Source organism: Musca autumnalis, unplaced genomic scaffold, assembly GCF_047663935.1.
Source record: "Musca autumnalis isolate F117 unplaced genomic scaffold, ASM4766393v1 scaffold_190, whole genome shotgun sequence".
In the NCBI taxonomy this organism is placed as follows: domain Eukaryota; kingdom Metazoa; phylum Arthropoda; class Insecta; order Diptera; family Muscidae; genus Musca; species Musca autumnalis.
In genome coordinates this window covers 30,891-53,218 of record NW_027411745.1, presented here as the reverse complement: position 1 = coordinate 53,218, position 22,328 = coordinate 30,891, and the positions used below count along the sequence as shown (strand labels likewise).

Here is a 22,328-nt window from a genome sequence, read left to right as displayed (position 1 = left end):
TTGAAAGAATTGTCAATAATTTATAAATATCATGGAAAATATCGCATTTGTAACCTATGTAATTGAAATGAAATATGCTACAATTGTATGGTCGCTTATATTCGAATACCGAATTTGCAAATAAAGAAGAAGATGGAAAAATGGAATACAGTTCAGAAAAACACGAAAATCCCAAGACAAACATTTCTTAATATATTAAACTTCATTCTAAAGGATAATAATTATTTCAAATGTGACAACAAATTTTGCCATCAGACGTATGGTATGCCTATGGCAACCCCCTTTCGCCCACCATAGCTGATATTGTGCTTGACAAACTACTAGACGACGTTATAACTGAACTCAACAAAAATAATATAATGATTAAAAACTGACGAAATACGTGGATGACATCTTCGCAATAATCAACAAAAATGACGAAAACGCTATTCTAAGCATACCAAATAGCTATCACCAAAAATAAAATTCACAATAGAAAAAGAGGAAAACGGAAAATTGCTATATTTAGATATGTTAACACGTTCGCGGACGTGAATGCTATAGCATTCCGATGCAAAATGACGTGAATGCTATAGCATTCACATTGTCAGCCAACTTTTGTTCATTTACTTGTATATAATCATAAGTTTTGGTGATTAATATACATAATACGATTTATTTCAACAAGATACATTCTACAATAAATAAAAAATAATAGTAATAATCAATAATTAATAAATAAAAACAAAAATACTTATTTCGAAAAAAATTGGGTGTCATTTTTTCACCTCTCTTAATTTGCTTGCGTCCGCGAACGTGTTAATTATAAGAGATATATCCTCCGGACGAATAATAAATTTCCACTCCACACAACCAATGAATATGAAAATTAATACTTCAAAAAGTCTGTTAAACAAAATATTATACCTGACAGATGAACTATTTATAAACAAAAATTTTAAAAAAATACTCAAGTTTAAAAAGATACTCAATACTCAACTTATAAAGAAAATAATCATCGACTGCAAACTCAAAGAAAAGGAAAATACAAAAAATCTTGACGAATCCAACGAACGAATTTTTGTGAGTGTACCGTACCTGCCAAATCTAACAGAAACAAAAAACCTGACAAAAATCATAACAAACACAACAACAATGATAGCACACAAATCCAATCAGACCATGCAAACGATATTCAAACGCACAAAAACAAAAGAAGACAAATTTAAACAACACAACGTAGTCTATGAAATTACATGCACGGGCAATGAGAAAGGCACTGGCTCAAGAGATGACGAGGGCGTTGAGAGACCCATAGCATTTATGTCCCACAAGCTAAATAAGAGCCAAAGAAATTACCCCATAACAGAGCTAAAATGTTTAGCTGTTGTAATGTCAGCGGCTAAGTATCGTGCTTATATCGAGGGTCAAGAATTGAAAGTGGTGACGGACCATTGGAGTTTAAAATGGCTAATGTGTCAAAAAGACCTATCCGGACGATTAGCCAGATGGTCGTTAAAACTACAAGGATTTAATTTTAGTATAGAGCATCGCAGCGGAAAATACAACGTCGTTCCTGATGCATTATCGAGGGTTTATGAAGGTGAACACTTTCTAGACTCGATAGACATAGAAAATATTCGAGCAATAGATTTAAAATCCGAAGCTTTCGAAAGTTTTGAATATGGTATGTTACGCGAAGAATATGCCAAATTAAAATTTTTAGGTAATAGATCAGTATATCTACAAACTCAATTTTCGAACGGAAATTCTGACGAGTCAGAATCGTGGAAACCTTACGTTCCATTAGAATTGAAGCGAAATATACTCTACTGGGCTCACGATATTCCCATATAGCTCGTGCGAATAAGAAGACATTTCTTTTGGCCGGGGTTATTAGTGGATGAACGACGATATGTTCTGGAATGCAATTTATGTAAAACTTCAAAGACCCCAACTTATAACCCCCATTGGGCAAATTGTAACTACAGAACGACCGTTTCAGCGGTTATACATTGATTTGATAGGACCTTTACCACGAAGAAAGTCCGGCCATATTGGTATATTGATTATATTGGACCACTTTTCTAAATTTACATTTTTAAAACCATTGAAGAAATTTATAACTAAACCAATTTTATAATACCTTGGAAAAGAAATTTTTAGTTGCTATGGTGTCCCGTAAGTTATTGTGACCGATAACGGGTCGCAGTTTAGGAGCAAAGATTTTAAACGTTTTTTACAGAAAAACGGAATCAAACACAACTTAACGCCGGTGTATAGTCCGCAACCAAATGCAAGCGAACGCGTGAATCGAGTGGTGAATGAAGCATTACGTTCCTATATTAGACATGACCAGAGAGAGTGGGATAAATACCTGGTGAGTGTAAACTCTGCTCTACGTAATAGCGCTCATCAGAGCATCGGCAGAACGCCGTATGAAGTTGTATTCGGGCAACGAATGGTAACTCATGACAACGACTATGAGATTTTAAGGAGGTTAGAACTTTTAGCTGAGACAGACGCAAATATAGAACGGCAGGACAAATTTCCACTAATAAGAGAATCAATATATGAATATATTAAGAAAGCTTACGAAAGAAATTAAAGAAGCTATGATTAAAGGTCACGATACAGAGAATTTAATGTAGGGCAGGAAGTTATAAGACGGAATTTTGCGCAAAGTTCGAAAGTAGGCTACTATAGTTCAAAGTTAGCACCGGTAGGTATAAGAGCAAAAGTTGTTCGTAGGATTGTTAGGGTCTACTACGAGTTAGAAGATATAGAACGTACAAACAAGAACGTTTATCGTGCAAAGGACATATGGTTTTAATGAAGCGGGAACAAAACTTTTTTTGTAAGCGGTGGAGTGAAATTGTGAGCACATTGAGCTTTGGTTTGGAAACAGTTACAATTCAAAGTATAGAAGCCACAGACAAGTTTGTTTTTTGAAAATATTTTTCCTTCTGAAAACTTTTGAAACTTTCATTCATTCTATATTTAATTTTGAAACTGGTCATTACGAAGTTCGGGAAATATTTATAAAAAAAATTATTAAGGATATTGAAGGACTTGCCTACAAAAGGATACGGCCTAATATAATTTGAAGGACTTTGCCTAGAAATTTGAAAAGGATTCAAGGATTTTCTTCATAACATTGAGAAGGATAAAATCTTAATCATTACCCGGATTTTGACTATAATTGTGGATAATACATTGTCTGAAATGTATACAAGGACATTACTGAATTTTTTTAAAAAATATATCGCCACAATTTAAACAAGGAAATTTTTAAAAACGATGTTGCCCAGGAGTTTCCTTTAATTGCCTAGAAGATTTCAATACAGATTAATTGCCTAGAAGATTTCAATACAGATTAATTGCCCAGAAGTTTAAAAATAATGAATTGATCAAGAATTAAAGGATCCAACAATAAACCGAAAATATATTTGAACTGATACACTCGTGTTTGTGTTTTTATTTCTTCTCTTTTCATCCCTGAGCTATCGACGGTCAGTGGTATCACGCCGACAGAGGTAAAAAAGTATGTTCGCCTAAAGATTTCTCTCAATGGTACTCCAAAATGTTACCTGAAACAGGGGAGAGAATCTTTAGAAAGTATAAAAATTGATGACCTCATTGTTAATGGAAACATTGATTTAGATCAATTCCTTCCTAGGTTGGAAACTATAACCGGCAATAAGGGAATCTACAAATTACAACTCTCATTAAATAAGAATTTATTCAACACGATTCGAATCAATCATTTCAAAAACTGTGCGAACCAGTTATTAAAAACACTTACAATAGCGTTAACGCCAAGATTAGAAAAGGTATCTGCTGACGAGCAGAAAAGAAATCTCATACAAATGCATCCTGATGACCCACTATACGGAGGCCATCCTGGCATCAAAAGAATGTCAGAGAAACTCCGCACTAAATATCGTTGGAAGGGAATGTCTAAAGACATCAAAAATTATGTGAAAAACTGCAGCAAATACCAAGAAAATAAGTTCCTAAAACGGACAAAAGAACCTATGTGCATAACTGAAACCCCCGCACGTGCCTTTGATACACTCGTTATCGACACAATAGGTCCCTTTATTAAGTCAAACAGCTATAACGAATACGCTGTGACAATAATTTGTGATCTCACAAAGTACCTGGTAACTATACCAGTACCCGATAAAACGGCAAATACTGTAGCTGCGGCAATATTTGAAAAATTTGTACTTATATACGGACCAATGAGAAAAGTTCTAACTGACAGGAGAACTGAGTATAAAAACCAGACCCTGCAGGAACTTTTAAGATGTTGAATGTAAAACATGTCACCTCGACAGCATACCACCATCAAACCGTTGGATCCATAGACAGGTCACATAGAACATTTAATGAATATATACGTTCTTATGTCTCCTTAGAGCGAACGGACTGGGATGTATGGCTAAAGTATTTTACATACTGTTTTAATACCACACCAGCAACAGTCCATGGTTATTGTCCGTATGAATTGGTGTTTGGCAAAACTCCTCCGACCACCGTTTCTCTTAGTTTAAACAGGGTAGACCCCCTTAATAATGCTGATTCTTATGAAAAAGAAGTGAAGTACAGACTCCAAATGGCACAACAACGAGCAGCAAAAATGATTACGAAATCAAAATTGTCCAATAAATTACAATATGATCAAAAGGCCAATCCTATAAATGTACAAGTAGGAGATTTAGTACTAGTGGAAAATAATGCCGGTCATAAATTGGAACAATTATTTAAAGGTCCCTACCCGATCGAAAGTATCGATACAAATGGGAATTGCTCACTGTCTTTGGGGGATGGAAAAACTATTGAAGTACATAAGAACAGATTAAAATTTTTCAACACATGATACTAAAAGCTTAACGAAGCAGTAAATGGCAAATACACACACAAAAAAAAAAAAAAAAAAAAAAAAATAATATATATATATATATATATATATATATATATATATATATATATATATATATATATATATATATATATATATATCGTTTTTTCCCCTTCATTATATTCCATTAACCTATAAGTGTAGGAATATAAAGGTCTATATATAATATGTAGATACGTAAACATAAAATGTTATTACACTATTTTAAAACATAAAGTAAATATAGATAGCTGGCCAGTATCTACAAACTATGTATTTTTTTTTTTTTTTTGTACTAATTAATTAGGTATCGCATTACATGTTAGTATTTTTTTTCTTTCCCATATGTTAATTAGATTTAAAAACATATTAATCTTTGTTATGGTAATTGTCTTTACTCTGCAGTATGCATTACTTTGTGGCATAATTTTTCATTTTAAGATTTTAATAGGTTATGCTTCAAAATCGTATTGATTCTTCTTCACTTATAAGTTTTTTTTTTTAAATTATTTATTTGCCATGTCATTCTTTTTGGATGATTTACTTGTCATTCTCCTTTGACAGTTGCTTTTAGCTTTTCCGCAATTTGTTTTATGGTAGTCTCAGATTTAATGAGGTAACTGCAAAGACCTGTAATTTTTGACTTTAATTTTAGCCTTTACAAGTCCAACAAACGTCCAGGTATGGAAATCAAAATATGAGTACCACCACGTCCAATCTTTTCGCCCTGATGTTTAGACAAGATACAACCGTAAACAAGTTGTGTACTAATTTTTCTTGCCATGTAATAAAATCGTTTTAAAAAAGAGGCGGGTTAGTGTTTTTCTTAGTAAAACGCGTTGAGCTGTTTTGGACAGCTTTATTAAGAATTGCAAATTTTTTATATATTTGGATTTAATAATATTTTTTTTGTGTTATCACTGATTACATGATTGTTTTTTGTTTGTTGTTGTGATAACACTAACGTTTTTTTTATTCCTTTTATTACAATGTCTAATAATGATTAAGACAACTGAGACTGTATTTCTAATTCCCTTCATCAATATAACCAGTTAATACTAAGAAATATTCTTGTTTTCATTTTATTTACCACTGATATTAACCGCTATACTCAACTTAATAATGAATGTTATTACTAATAATGTATAATAAAAATACATATAATAAACATAACAGCAACAAATGTAAAAATAGTGCTTAAGTTAAAAATGTTAAAAACAACAACATATAAATAACATATAAAAAAATCTTGGTAATTATTATTATAATACAAATGAAAAATATAAATAACATATAAAAACAAAAAAACAAAAAAAACTTTGTAATTATTATTCTAATACAAATATATATATAGAGAATAAAATAATATATATATAGAGAATAAAACAAAAAAAAAAAATTTCTATTGTTGAGCTAAGAATAATCAAATATTATTATTGATTATTCTTTGTAAAAAAGGGAGGTGTAGTGTGAATATGCTGTGTATGTTACCATACCTTCTGTATGTAACATTATTCTCATACTTTGTTGAAACTTTGGTGCGCACGTCACCACACATTCTGTGTGGCACATACCATCCGCGATCACGCCACATTCGTAATTCTATCCCTATACATTGTTGGGAATATATTCGTTCACACTCCACCAGGCTAGCCAGCATGTATAATGCTGGCTCAGCGTTATTCCACGACCAACGATACCATTTTAACACTTAGGTTTAAGTTGACAATAAGTTGTAGTTTTAGTTTTGATTCAAATAAAGTTGTGACAAGTCGCAGTGGCGACTGCTCTCCGAAATTGTACTGTGTTTAATTAAATGGGATATAACAGACTTATCAATTACGTTCCTATATTAGACATGACCAGAGAGAGTGGGATAAATACCTGGTGAGTGTGAACTCTGCTCTACGTAATAGCGTTCATCAGAGCATCGGCAGAACGCCGCATGAAGTTGTATTCGGGCAACGAATGGTAACTCATGGCAACGACTATGAGATTTTAAGGAGGTTAGAACTTTTAGCTGAGACAGACGCAAATATAGAACGGCAGGACAAATTTCCACTAATAAGAGAATCAATATATGAATATATTAAGAAAGCTTACGAAAGAAATTAAAGAAGCTATAATTAAAGGTCGCGATACAGAGAATTTAATGTAGGGCAGGAAGTTATAAGACGGAATTTTGCGCAAAGTTCGAAAGTAGGCTACTATAGTTCAAAGTTAGCACCGGTAGGTATAAGAGCAAAAGTTGTTGGTAGGATTGGTAGGGTCTACTACGAGTTAGAAGATATAGAAGGTACAAACAAAGGACATATGGTTTTAGGGAAGCGGGAAGAAAACTTTTTTTTGCAAGCGGTGGTGTGAAATTGTGAGCACTTTGAGCTTTGATTTGGAAACAATTACAATTCAAAATATAGAAGCCACAGACAAGTTTGTTTTTTGAAAATATTTTTCCTTCTGAAAACTTTTGAAACTTTCATTCATTCGATATTTAGTTACGAAACTGGTCATTACGAAGTTCGGGAAATATTTATAAAAAAAATTATTAAGGATATTGAAGGACTTGCCTACAAAAGGATACGGCCTAATATAATTTGAAGGACTTCGCCTAGAAATTTGATAAGGATTCAAGGATTTTCTCCATAACATTGAGAAGGATAAAATCTTAATCATTACCCGGATTTTGACTATAATTGTGGATAATACATTGTCTGAAATGTATACAAGGACATTACTGAATTTTTTTTAAAAAATATATCGCCACAATTTAAACAAGGAAATTTTGAAAAACGATGTTGCCCAGGAGTTTCCTTTAATTGCCTAGAAGATTTCAATACAGATTAATTGCCTAGAAGATTTCAATACAGATTAATTGCCCAGAAGTTTAAAAATAATGAATTGGTATTAAAACCGTTCAACAAAATTTTTTCTAAAGGATGTTTGCTTATTTAACATCATTTACCTCCAATTTAACCGCATCTTTTTGTTGCATAAAATCAAAGAACTACCAGTGCGAATATATATGCAAACAATTTCATCGTTGATAAATAGAAGCTATTTTTTACCATTGGATTCATTGTACAATTATCATGGACCAAACTATCAAAATTAATGTATTTTCCGCAATTAGTTTAAGCGTTTATATACTTTTAACTTCTCACACAATCATCATATTTCGATCTCAACACATTTTAACCCCTTAAAATAGTTGATCAAGAATTAAAAGATCCAGACTACAAGCGCTTGTTTGAGTGGATGCTATAAACAGTGAGTATTAAATGAAATACAGATCATAATTTCTTTCAATGACATACATAGAATGTGCTGAGAGATCAAAACATCTAAAATATTAGGATTTTTTATTGAATACGGAATCTTTGTTTTACCTTAATATTATTCAAATACGTAATAACCTATTTATTTATGGGTGTCACCGTGGTGCAATGGTATGCACACCCGCCTTGCACGCAGTAGGTCGTGGGTTCGATTCCCCGACCAGGCAACATCAAAATTTTCAACGGTGGCAAAATACCCCTCAGTAATGTAGGCGACATTTCCTGAGTATTTCAGCCATGTAAAACTTCTCTATAAAGTGGTGTCGTAAGACACGCCGTTCGGACTCGGCGATAAACAGTAGGTCCCATATCATTGAGCTAATATGAATCGGGGTGCACTCATTGATATGAGAGAAGTCTCCCCTGTCCCGTCTGGGATGTTTGTGGAACAATTATATATATATAATAACCTATTTATTGCTATTTGCATATTGTATATTAAAACACGTCCGTTGATTTATGTTTTGCATTAAATATAGATATGAATTTTTAAACTAATTCCGAGATATTTTCCACGAAATTGAATGGTTTATGGAAAAAGCAGGTGGGCTGACAAGATATTTTTAAAAGTCGGCATGGTTGGGAGGGTAATTCGACTTGAGAAGACGGAAAACATCGGAATCTTCTTCTATCTTATTCATTTCCGAAGTTACTAGAGTGTTAGATCAATTTACACGTGATAATAATGCTACCTAAACCAATTAATTTTTCTTGGTCGACCCAGACCAATTTCTTCCGGTAAGAACACCCCCATTAGCCCTGAGCAAAGCCGGAATTAAAGGTAGCGTTGGGCCGGAAAGAATAGGGTCTGTAGGGAAGCGGATTGGATTGAATTTTTTTTTTTGGAGATAGTAAATTTGTTCGTAGAAGTGAAGGTCGCATCAATTTTGGTGTTAATTGCAACATAACAAGATTGATAAACTTTAAATGATGTCTTGAAAGTTTCTCTTAAGTGTTTTAGGTCAATTGTGTTGTTTGTTTTGTTGATGCTATCATCCCTGCATATTTCATAAGAACTTCTAAGTACTCGAATCTCGTGGACATTATCTTCCGATGTACCGACCAGTTCTTCGAAGTCCAGTAAATCGTTGAACAGATTAAGAAACTTTTTAATCGCCATATTTTATTTTTTATGAAGGGGATGTCGAAAGATTAAATTTTATGCAAATAATGCCCAAGTTAAAATGAAATACGAAATCCAAAATTTGAATAACCTCCAAAGAAATTTTATGAAGAAAGATGTGTGCGGCAATTCCAAAACTTGTCTGCTTAAATATCATTGACTGATGTCTATTTGGTATATAATTGTTTGATAATAATTTCGGCTTTAAAGTTCATGCTTTGAACATTTCTCAAACATCTTATGTAGTTTCAAGCATTTATGGCTAACTATAAACGGTTATCGCACAATCGCTCGATGGTATGTTTTTTCAGGTATGTTTCTGTTGTTGTGATATTTTGTATTTTATTTTGATTTATAGACTTCAATTATATGTTAAATAAAATTCAGTGTTCCGTTTAAACAGGATTTTGACTTGTATAATGTCATTGCCATTTTTGTTTTGTAAAATTTAGCACAAATTCTCAAGAACACCATTCGGATCGTTAGGACCAAATGTTTAGGACTGGGAGTGAGTTTTTGCTCACGTCAAATTAAGTTATTGTTTTTTCCATGCACATTCTGTTTACCCTTTTTTTCCTTTGTGCAAATTAAAGAATTTGTTTTGTTGCATGTTCAGATTTCAGTTTACTTTATTTAGAATTCGTGTATATGAGCTTCAAATATTGCTTTAGTTAATAATTCAAAGTTATATTATTCGAAACTTAAGGTCGATTCAAGAGATTGTTGTAAATTTGGTGCTTTAATTCACTTTGTGTTGAGGAGGTTCTTTCAAGAATTGTTGTTGTTCTAATGTTTGTACTTAATAATTGGGCCGTCTGCTCTCCGATGTGATCGCTTTGATTTTATTTTCTTACTGACTTTTCAATGCATCGAAGATGTCATTAGAAGTCGAAGCAACAATAGATTCATCACGACAAGTAGATGTGTTAATGTTGCTGTTGATAAAATAAGGCGATGGCGGAGGTAAGAAACAAAGAGCAATGACAACAATTGAGAGGTCCATTATTTGAGTGGATCACAACTAGCAGAGGCGCTAGCTTATTGTTATTGGTTTTGAATACATATGTATTTGGATTTGGCAAAGTAGAAAAAATGTAGCAAAAAGAGAGGTCAGTAAACCAATGCATTGGCCTTGAAAATTTTCGTGAGATAAATGAATATGGGCCACTCCGTATGTATTTTGAACATTATTATAGCAAATATTATTTGTGAAAAAAATGGCTTAATGCCGTTGAACATTAACGGTAAGGTCACATTAGGCAAATATTTGCTCAAAAGTGACACATATTTATTTGCCACAATTTGACCAGCAAATATTTTTCAAAGGCAAACAAGAAAACATCTGATTTTGGGAAAACAAAACTATTTGGAAGCAAACAAAAATTTAACCAAATTGCTTTTAATATGAACACGGTTCAGCAAATATTTTACTCCTTTATTGACAAACATTTATTTGGTCTTACAATTTGTTTGTAAGAGCAAACAAGAGCAAACATCTTCTGAAACACATTGTTGTCATATATTAAAAAGGTGCATTATGCCCATAAAATGACGAAATTTCTTGTAAATATATAATACGAAGTCAATCTATCTATATATATAAATGAGCTTGGTGATAAGTGATTGACTGACTGACTGACTCATCATCAACGCCCAGCCAAAACGGCTAAAGCTAGGAGCTTGAAATTTTACCAGTGGGTCACTGTTGATGCAAATGTGCGAGATAAGGCCGGGTTTTAGAAAATTCGTCCTGGAACCACAAAAAATAACAACAACAAAAATCCTTATTTTTCTTTACTATTACGTACTTATTCACTTAGTTGGCCCTCTGCACGACATGTGTAAAATTAACAATGCCATAACTTCCTGATATCGTAAGAGATCACACATAATTTCAAATTTTGTAGTTTACTTCTAGGCGCACTTATTTTATCGTAAACCACTAAATAATAGAAAGACAAGACATTTGTTATCTTCCATTGCAACAGATGTCGCAGTTGGTGCTAATGGTGTATAAACATCAATTACGCAAATGAACAAATGAGTTGCTGTTGAAGACAACATTAGGGGAATAAAGTCAGAAATCGGCCAGAAATAACAACAACTAAAAACTGTATGGACCTGACTTTTTGGTAATAACTAAATGTTTGCAAATCAATGAAAGTGCAATAGAATTGTGCATATTACCACGATTTATTTGCAATTAAGAATTTTATCGTATATGGAGATGTACAGTCATAACTATTCAATTTTCAATTTCAAAATCTGTAATTTGAATGAAATCAATAATAGGCCCCAGGAATATAGGAATTTGGTATGGAAATCAAGGTTGGGAAGTGGTGCTTCTAAAAGGAAATGGTTTGGAAAATTACCAATCATGTGTACGAAAAGTACTAAATTTAGTACAATTTAGATTTGGGTGAACGTAAAGAGCTGGAAACCTGAAATTTGGAATTAAGGTTACTGTTGTAGTGTAGGATTGAGATATGAGGGTAGTTTTGGAAATTCGTGCTTATGTGTACGAAAAGTACTAAATAGTACTAAATTTGGTACAATAGGGATTTGGGTGAACGGATAGAGCTGGAATCCTGATATTTGGAATTGAGATTACTGTTGGAGTGTAGGATTGAAGAACTTTTGGAAATTCGTACTTATGTGTATGAAAAGTACTAAATGGTACTAAATTTGATACAATGGGGATTTGGGTGAACGGATAATAGCTGGAATCTCGAAATTTGGAATTGAGATTACTGGTGGGGTGTAGGATTGAGGTAGTTTTGAAAATTCGTACTTATGGGTACGAAAAGTACTAAATGGTGCTAAATTTAGTACAATTTGGATTTGAATGAACGGATAGAGCTGGAAACCTGAAATTTGGAATTAATATTACTGTTGAAGTGTAGGATTGAGATATGAAGGTGGTTTTGGAAATTAGTACTTATGTGTACGGAAAGTACTAAATGGAACTAAATTTTGTATAATGGGGATTTGGGTGAACGGATAGCGCTGGAATCTCTAAATTTGGAACTGAGATTACTGGTGGAGTTTAATATTGTGGATGTTTTGGAAATTCGTACATAGGGTACGAAAAATACTAAATAGCACTAAATTTGGTACAGTTTCGATTTGGGTGAACGGATAGGGCTTGATTCCTCAAATTTGGACTGAGGATCACTGATGAAGAGTAAGAAAGATGCACCAAAGGGTTTTTGGAAACTTGAGTGTACGAAAAGTAATAAGTGGTACTAAATTTAGCACAATTTGGATTTGAGTGAACGGATAGAGCTGGATTCCTGAAATTTGGAATTGATATTACTGTTGGAGTGTAGGACTGGGGAAGTTTTGGAAATTCTTACTTATGTGAATGAAAAGTACTAAATGGTACTAAATTTGGGACAATGGGGATTTGGGTGAACGGATATAGTTGGAATCTCGAAATTTGGAATTGAGATTACTGGTGGGGTGTAGAATTGAGGTAGTTTTGAAAATTCGTACTTATGGGTACGAAAAGTACTAAATGGTACTAAATTTAGTACAATTTGGATTTGGGTGAACGTATGTATGTAGCTGGAAACCTGAAATTTGGAATTAAGATTACTGTGAAGTGTAGGACTGAGATATGAGGGTGGTTTTGGAAATTCGTACTTATGTGTTCGAAAAGTACTAAATTTGATACAATAGGGATTCGAGTGAACGGACAGAGCTGGAATCCTGAAATTTGAAATTGAGATTACTGTTGGATCATAGGATTGGGGAAATTTTGGAAATTCGTATTTATGTGTACGAAAAGTACTAAATGGTACTAAATTTATTACAATTTGGATTTGGGTGAACGGATAGAACTGGAATCCTGAATTTTAAGTATCAAGGTTGGGAAATGGCGTTGAAATAAGGAAATGGTTTTGGAAGTTCGTATTTATGATTACGAGCAGTACTAAATTTGGATTTGGGTGAACGGATAGAGCTGGAATCCTAAAGTTTTGAATTAAGATTACTGTAGGGGTGTAGGATTGAGATAGTTTTAGAAATTCGTACCTTTGAGTACGAAAAGTACTAAATGGTACTAAATTTGGTACAATTTGGATTTGGATGAACGGATAAAGCTGGAATTCTGAAATTTGGAACTAAGATTACTGTCGGACAGTAGAATTGAGGTAGCTTTGGAAATTGGTACTTATGGGTACAGAAAGCACTAAATTCGGTACAATTTGAATTTTAGTAAACGGATAGTGTTGGAATTAGGAATTAAGATTACTGTAGGAGTGTAGTATTGAGGAAATTTTTAAAAGTCGTACGTGTGCGTACGAGAAGTACTAAATGGTACTAAATATGGTACAATGTGGATTTGGGTGAACGGGTAGAGCTGGAATCCTGAAATTTTTGTTTGGGAAAGAAATGGTACTAAATTTGATACAATTTGGATTCGGGTGAATTAATAGAGCTGGAATCCTGAAATTTGGAATTACGATTACAGTCGAAGAGTAGGATTCAGGTTGTTTTGAAAAAGCAAACTTATGGCACTAAATGGTACTAAATTTAGTACAATTTGTATGTAGGTGAACGGATAGCGGTGGAATCCTGCAATTTGAAAGTATGATTATTGTAGCCCTGTTGCGTTGAGGAAGTTTTGAAAATTGGTACGAAAATTCTAAATTGTTCTAAATTGAGTACAATTTTAATTTGGTTTAACGGATAGAGTTTGAATCCTGAAATTTGGAAGTAAGATTACTACTAAAGTGAAGGATTGAGGTAGTTTTGGAAAATCTTACTTATGGGTACGAAGAGTTCGACTTGATTCTAAGTTTGGTACAATTTGGAATTGGACGAACGGATACAGCTGGAATTTTGAGATTTGGAATTACTGTAATTATTATGGAATTTACTGTAATTATTTTGTATTAATGTCCGTGTATGGCTGAGATATGTCGTCGAAATACGTACCATAAGTATACGAAAATTACTTAATGGTACTCAATTTATTTTTGGGTGTAGGGACAGTGCTGGAATTTTTATTTTTTGGAGTTAGGGTGTGTATTGGTGTGCAATGTTGATCTCGCTGTTAATGTGTAAGGGTGAGATACGGCTGATCTTTTTTAAAAACGAACTTAAGGGGTACGTACAGTACTAAGATAAAAATAAATATTGATTAAAATTGGTATTAGTGCGACCAAATTTTCAGTGTTTGTCATTTCCATATTATATATTGTTTATTTGTTTTTTTTTTTATATCCTTTCCGCATACGAAGTAGCGGGCATTTTGCTAGTCTATCTATATATATAAATGAGCTTGGTGATAAGTGATTGACTGACTGACTGACTCATCATCAACGCCCAGCCAAAACGGCTAAAGCTAGGAGCTTGAAATTTTACCAGTAGGTCACTGTTGATGCAAATGTGCGAGATAAGGTCGGGTTTTAGAAAATTCGTCCTGGAACCACAAAAAATAACAACAACAAAAATCCTTATTTTTCATTACTATTATAGGGCGTTTATACTATTGAAGGTTAACCCTGTGGGATTTAAAGATCCAGTGGGTTAATCTTAACCGTTTATATATGCCTTTGTGAAGATACAAATGACAGCTGATTTTTGTTTATGTATACATAAAAAACAAAAAGTCAACTAATAAATTTATAAAATATGTATATTTCGGGATACGCGTCGCAACAGCATCAAATACAAATTTCCTGCGTACCTGTATGCAAGATTGTAAAGCTTCTGAGCCGAAAAAGAAAAACAATCGGAAAAGTGCAGAACCATTGTTGTGGCCACATTGGGTTATAATATTATTCATTATAATAATCAAAGGAATTTAGAAAGGATGGATGTTGGTCTTTTTTGGTCGCGACAATAAGTCCCAATTTACATTAGGCGAGTTTACTTGCGGCAATTGTCAGTTTGTAGGTGAGAGAGGGTGCTGAGAGGCAAAGGGTTACCATATGCCTCACCTCTCTCTCCTACAAAATGACAATTGCCGCAAGTAAACTCGCCCAATGTAATTTGGGACTAAAGGGGTGAGTACATAAGCTGCCTTGCCTGATTGCCTGGCTTTCCTGCCTCATTTTTGACATAATAAAAATAAAAGAATAAAGAAGGCCGAGGAAATTTCGAACTGGGTTGCCCTTTTCTTTTTTATTCTTTTATCAGAAGTAAGCAAGGTAAGCAGGCAAGGCAGCTTATGTACGCAGGCCTTTAGGGTCGCATTGTCACTTGTTTTTCGATGCTTATGGTGGTGGAGTGAACTGAAAAGGTATATTCATTGTATATCATATTGTACGTAAATTATCCCTGTTCTCCCTCAAGATGGGCATGGAATCCAAAGGCATTCCAGGAGATGTTTGTTATTAAAGTCGGCTTGCTTTTATTTTGGTTCAGTGGTGCTCCAATAATTCTAAAAAATCCTGCTCAGAAGATGTATGTAAATATTAATGCTTCGAATTGTGCATGACGAAACAGATGTAGCTATACCAAAACCCCGACATCAAATATGTCTTGGGTTTTCCATTAAACAAAAATTTGGATATACCGGCCGAAAATATTTCCACCTTATTGTGTTACTTCGGACTGGACTATCGCTGATGTATGAATATCATTAGCAATGTATGTACCTATTAAGGCGAAGATTATTTCTTATGGTGGACCCAAGTATGTGAAGTAAGTTAAAATATTTCCAACATATGTATCTATGAGTAATGTGGCGTTTCCACGGTACGTCGTTCGTTCTCTATTCGTTGTTCGACCCATAACTACGAATAAATTACTTATTTCCCCATACAAAATTTTGTGAACGAACGACGATTTTACTACGTTGTTCGAGTAGAAATACTCTCCGAACAACGATAAAATAAGTCCCATCTCTAACAAATGAGAGCATTTATCGAAATAAATTAATTATGACAGACAAAATATACAATTTAAAAATGTATGGATTTTTTAGAAAATATGGAAAACATGAATTAAAGGTAAACGGTTTAACGATTAGTATACGTTCAAAGCATAGCAAATTTTCTATTCTCTTTCATTGCAGTTCCATTTTTGGTCCATTGTTTTAATTTCGCGTACAAATCTAGAAACAAAAATCAAATACCTGCCTGAAAGTCTGTATACACAAATATTGTTTTGACATGTCTCTCTCTCTCCTTAATTTTGAAAATAGAAATACATAAAAATATATTGAAAATAGCTAAATTTACAGAATTTATGGAAAATATGATGAAAAACGTGTAATTAAATATAAAACATACATTCAAAGGAAGGGCTATTGTATTTCCTGTTCAAATTTGTTCAAATTTCCTTAAAAACCAGGAAACAAAAAGTGAGAAGAATTGATATACGTTACGGTGAACAGCGAATGGTGTCGTGGAAACGGGTTAATTCGTGTACGTATTTCGACTCTCGAAACACGTACTTCAAACGCTCGTGTGAACATGACATAAGTGTGGCTAATCAATTTTTCTAAAATGTTCAGACATGCTGTCAAAGAATGTGCACCCTTGGCAGTGACTATGGCTTTGGAGATAATAAATGGAGTAAAGTAAATAAAGTGGAATGAGGATGGTAATACTATAGAGTTTTCAGTTGTGGATATAGCAGCATCAACTGGTTGGAACAGTGACAAGGTAGTATTGTGTTCCATTAGCTCAAACAGCCACTTCTTCTCTCCCAGTCAACGTTATCCAAAACGATCTTCCTAAATTCCTAAAACCAGCCTATAGCTACTATCGGGCATGTTCTGCGACACACTTCTCCTCTTACTTGACGCCTCATGCATTTTGTTCAGCCCATTTACTCCTATTTATTGCGAATTTTTTGGGGCTAGGAATCATGAGCGTATTTAAAAAGAAGAGTACACCTTAGTCCGTTCATAAAACACTCGAAAAATAACCGTAAATGATGCTTGAGGCGTGAAGTGAGAGGCGAAGTGTATCCCAGAACATACCCGTATATGTTTTTCAAGGATTATCCTTGGTGGCTTACGATAGCCATGCTCCATATTGCAGTGAAAACTTGTCTCATTATAGATCGGATCCGCTAAAGGCCATTATACCTGGCTGCTTCCGTAATGATTATCCGAAAGATTTGAAATTGGAAGTTGAGGTAAGTGGACTCAGCAGGGACTCTATTTTTTAAAATTGTAATGTTTTTTTTTACAGGAATCAAATGTCACGGATTGAGATATTGGTGTTACAGTTCTCATTATACCGAAAATAATTTTACTGTATTTTTTAAAGTGTCATTTCGCTGCTAATTTTGGCCCCACCCTCACACCAATTATTTGTTGATAATTTTTGCGATGCGATTTTAAATATGTTGGATTTAAATTGTGATTTAAAAGCAAGCAAAGTTGGTTAAAGATTTTAGCGCAATTGTTCGTGTGTTTATTCACAATAAAACTTATAATTTTTGTGTTCTTTAGACTTCTATGTTTCATGTATTTTTTTTTTCAGGTCAAAAATTCAAATCTTCAGCTGCTCAATACAGTTAGTCAACTAAATTATTGCAAACCCAATATTATACAAAATTTTAAATAAAATAACGTTTTATATATTTGTTAAGAGTATAATACATACACATGCTTATTAATAAAATAAATCAAAAAAGTAGCTAAATTTCATCAAAAATGTTCTTAAAATTGCCAAGAAGGAAAACAACATTGTATTGTCAACTAAAGTATTGCAAAATTCACAAATTTTCAGTGGTATTTCTCGAAAAGTTGGTTCTGAAACTTCGCATGTCTACATCGAACATCAATGACGGCTTGTAAACATCTCTGAATTGAATAAATAAGTTTCGGAATGTCATATTCCAATGGTATTTTTTTGCCATTCTTCTTTAATGTACTTTATGAAGTCGCTCTAATGCAGTGAGGGGACAATTGGCTCCTTCATATGATATCCCCATGTTAAATTCAACATACTAAAACATTGGCAGACTTCCCTATCGTCATTTGCTTTGTGTTGTTTAAACTTCGTCAAAATATTTCAGTTGCCCACTCATACATTGTTGTTCGAAAATGCAAATAAATGTATCAGAAATAAAAATGATACATGTTTTACCTGCAATGCGTAATTTTGATGTTTTGAAACACATTGTAGTTGTTAATTGCAATGGCGTTAAGAAAAATAACACTTCGCACATTTTCAGTCATTTGTAAAGCAACTGACGATACGGAAGTCAGCTATTGTGAGTAGACTGTATAACTGTATACTACTCGTATCCATTAGGTCAATGTTGAATTTATCATAGCAACGCAAATATGTTCGTACGTGTATTATTTCATCCAGACTGAAATCCTGGACTGGCTGCGTCCATAAAGACTCGGGAGACAGGTTGTTGTTGTTGTAAAAGTGTTTATTATTATATTTGTATTTTCGTTCTTCTGTTCAATCTGGGTATATCCCCAGTTCCAGGAAAATGGCTGATTCGATGGGATGTAGGTAGCCACAGATCCACTGGAGTTAGATGAATAGGTGCTTTGTGTAGTGCGGGCCCATGCCACATACTGGGCAGATGTCGCACGACTTGAATGTAGTGTCGAATGTGGTCGGAATTCTGCTACCGTCGACCACGACATTCAACTCATGTCCATGTGGTGAACAGAGTGGTTGAACATTTTGTGGTGGCAATCTGCATATTTCACGAATGGAAAAGAGGTGGGAAGATCGGTTAAATAGTTGTTCAGTCTCTCACAGATGTCATCAGAATAGGTACCTGCCGCCAGGATCGTGCAATCATCCGCAATGCTGCTCAATGTCCTCAAACAGCGTGGAGTGCCCGACTGTATCAAAGGCTTTTGATAAGGCAAGCGCCACCATCACTGTTCTATCGCACGGTCGTCCCTGGTTGAGTCCTTGACAAATATATGTATGTGCTGTTGTCGTGCTGCTTACGTAATCCATGCTGATGATCGGCAACTTGATTGCTATTCCTGACACTGGGGAGAACTAAGGCGTCAAGGGTCTTCGCTAGGGGCGACAAAAGCGAAATCGGCCTGTACGATTCACTTTTACTGGAACCCTGCCCACTTTCCAGACTTCGGGAACAATGACGGTGACTAGCGACAAGTTGAGAACTTTAGTGAGCATTACCATGGAGATTCCTTCAGGGTCCAACGCTTTGGATGATTTAGCGTCCCTGATGGCTTTGGCAACAACATCCGTTGTAAGGGGTAGTTTACAATATATGTAAATGTCATATGTCATGAAATTTTCTATCGTTATATAATCGCTAATACAGTCGGACCTCGATTATCCGTGATGGTCGGGACCGGAGGCATTACGGATAATCGATTTTCCCGGATAATGTAGGCAATGCTTTTATGCAGTTTTTGAACATATTTTTAAGTAAAAATGACATAATATTGTACAATAATATCAAAATCTGAAATTTTTATGAAATTTGTTACGGTAATCCACCAAATTTTAGAAGGATACATAATATCATCATCATCAGATTCATCTTTGTCCCATGGTTTTTGTGATACCATAAATACGCAAATTGTGTAATATGGGAGAATTTCCAGTTTTCGTTTGTTTACCTTTTGTTTGCTTAATCAAATTAATTGGAAAGTGTGTTTTTACTCCCGGATAATGAAGTTTATAACGAAAAATAGAAGAAATGGAAAAAAGTCCAACATTTATTTTCTATCACGGATAGTGGAGGTTCCCGGATAATCGATTCACGGATAATCGAGGTTCAACTGTATGTGCAATATTAGGGATTTTCCTTACGCCATTTGCTTTGTGCGTCTTCACCAGCAAACATGTAATAAGATTACATCTTCACATTGCCTGCGTGGGTAGATATGGAATGTTTTTATTTCGTGTCATATGACATTGATAGATAGTGTAAACTACCCTTAAACTGTGGTAGTTCATCGTCGGCAGGAAGAGATCAGATGCAACGTAATACTTTTCTCTTCGCCCTGTCACTTTCGGGCTGCTCGACAAACTGTCGATTGAAATAATGGAACAAATTTCCTTTACCGACCCTTCGCAGAAAAATATACAAAAATTTCCTTAAATCGCAAGTTTTCTTAAGTAGCCGGCCACTCATGTTTGCCTTGATAGCTGACGTTGTTCTGTTGAGATGGATGGTCTCCCGTTTTTAGACAGATTGCTTTTAAGTTTTGTGACATTTCCTGAAATGAAATAGAAATGTTATTTTATGCTGCTATTCAAATAAATATTTATATATTTACCTTTCTGCGAATTTATCTCCATTTTTATTATTCTAATATTTTCTTTTGTTTGACAAATTAACAAAATGTAAACAAAGGAATTGTGCCAACACTTGCAACTTTTCGTACAAAAGGAAATGAGTTGCATTTTTTTGTACAAAAACAGTGTTGCATGACATTAGTATCAAGATTTCATGTAGGATCTCAAACAAATCCGGTCATGAAAAGATTTAATTTTGTGTGGTAAATCTTGATAAATTTGATGAGATTAGGCAAACAAATCCTGATAATGAAGGTTAACCCCGCAAAATGCCCTAATATAAACAGCATATTACGTACTTATTCACTTAGTTGGCCCTCTGCAAGACATGTGTAAAATTAACAATGCCATAAGTTCTTGATATCGTAAGAGATCACACATAATTTCAAATTTTGTAGTTTACTTCTAGGCGCACTTATTTTATCGTAAGCCACTAAATAATAGAAAGACAAGACATTTGTTATCTTCCATTGCAACACATATCGCAGTTGGTGATAATGGTGTATAAACATCAATTACGCAAATGAACAAATGAGTTGCTGTTGAAGACAACATTAGGGGAATAAATTCAGAAATCGGCCAGAAATAACAACAACTAAAAACTGTATGGACCTGAATTTTTGGTAATAACTAAATGTTTGCAAATCAATGAAAGTGCAATAGAATTGTGCATATTACCACGATTTATTTGCAATTAAGATTTTTATCGTATATGGAGATGTACAGTCATAACTATTCAATTTTCAATTTCAAAATCTGTAATTTGATGAAATCGCTAAATAATTAATGAAATCAATAATAGGCCCCAGGAATATAGGAATTTGGTATGGAAATCAAGGTTGGGAAGTGGTGCTTCTAAAAGGAAATGGTTTGGAAAATTACCAATCATGTGTACGAAAAGTACTAAATTTAGTACAATTTAGATTTGGGTGAACGTAAAGAGCTGGAAACCTGAAATTTGGAATTAAGGTTACTGTTGTAGTGTAGGATTGAGATATGAGGGTAGTTTTGGAAATTCGTGCTTATGTGTACGAAAAGTACTAAATAGTACTAAATTTGGTACAATAGGGATTTGGGTGAACGGATAGAGCTGGAATCCTGATATTTGGAATTGAGATTACTGTTGGAGTGTAGGATTGAAGAACTTTTGGAAATTCGTACTTATGTGTATGAAAAGTACTAAATGGTACTAAATTTGATACAATGGGGATTTGGGTGAACGGATAATAGCTGGAATCTCGAAATTTGGAATTGAGATTACTGGTGGGGTGTAGGATTGAGGTAGTTTTGAAAATTCGTACTTATGGGTACGAAAAGTACTAAATGGTGCTAAATTTAGTACAATTTGGATTTGAATGAACGGATAGAGCTGGAAACCTGAAATTTGGAATTAATATTACTGTTGAAGTGTAGGATTGAGATATGAAGGTGGTTTTGGAAATTAGTACTTATGTGTACGGAAAGTACTAAATGGAACTAAATTTTGTATAATGGGGATTTGGGTGAACGGATAGCGCTGGAATCTCTAAATTTGGAACTGAGATTACTGGTGGAGTTTAATATTGTGGAAGTTTTGGAAATTCGTACATAGGGTACGAAAAATACTAAATAGCACTAAATTTGGTACCGTTTCGATTTGGGTGAACGGATAGGGCTTGATTCCTCAAATTTGGACTGAGGATCACTGATGAAGAGTAAGAAAGATGCACCAAAGGGTTTTTGGAAACTTGAGTGTACGAAAAGTAATAATTGGTACTAAATTTAGT

At 34.0% G+C, this 22,328-nt stretch overlaps 2 long non-coding RNA genes across 3 annotated transcripts; one reads left to right on the top strand and one right to left on the bottom strand.

Moving 5' to 3' along the window:
* Window positions 1-15,009: 15,009 nt before the first annotated feature.
* LOC141391883 (uncharacterized) lies at window positions 15,010-17,851 on the top strand. Of its 2 annotated transcripts, XR_012409738.1 has the most exons (6): window positions 15,010-15,593; window positions 15,647-15,997; window positions 16,812-16,962; window positions 17,365-17,440; window positions 17,497-17,711; window positions 17,791-17,851. It is a non-coding gene; the product is annotated as an uncharacterized lncRNA (long non-coding RNA). The 2 variants fall into 2 exon arrangements; XR_012409737.1 differs by lacking the exon at window positions 17,791-17,851 and having other exon boundaries at window positions 17,497-17,761.
* Window positions 17,852-17,864: 13 nt separating this feature from the next.
* LOC141391882 (uncharacterized) lies at window positions 17,865-20,694 on the bottom strand. Its single transcript, XR_012409736.1, has 3 exons — window positions 20,544-20,694; window positions 19,055-20,483; window positions 17,865-18,970 (listed from the first exon to the last, which is right to left on the bottom strand). It is a non-coding gene; the product is annotated as an uncharacterized lncRNA (long non-coding RNA).
* Between the last annotated feature and the right edge of the window lie 1,634 nt (window positions 20,695-22,328).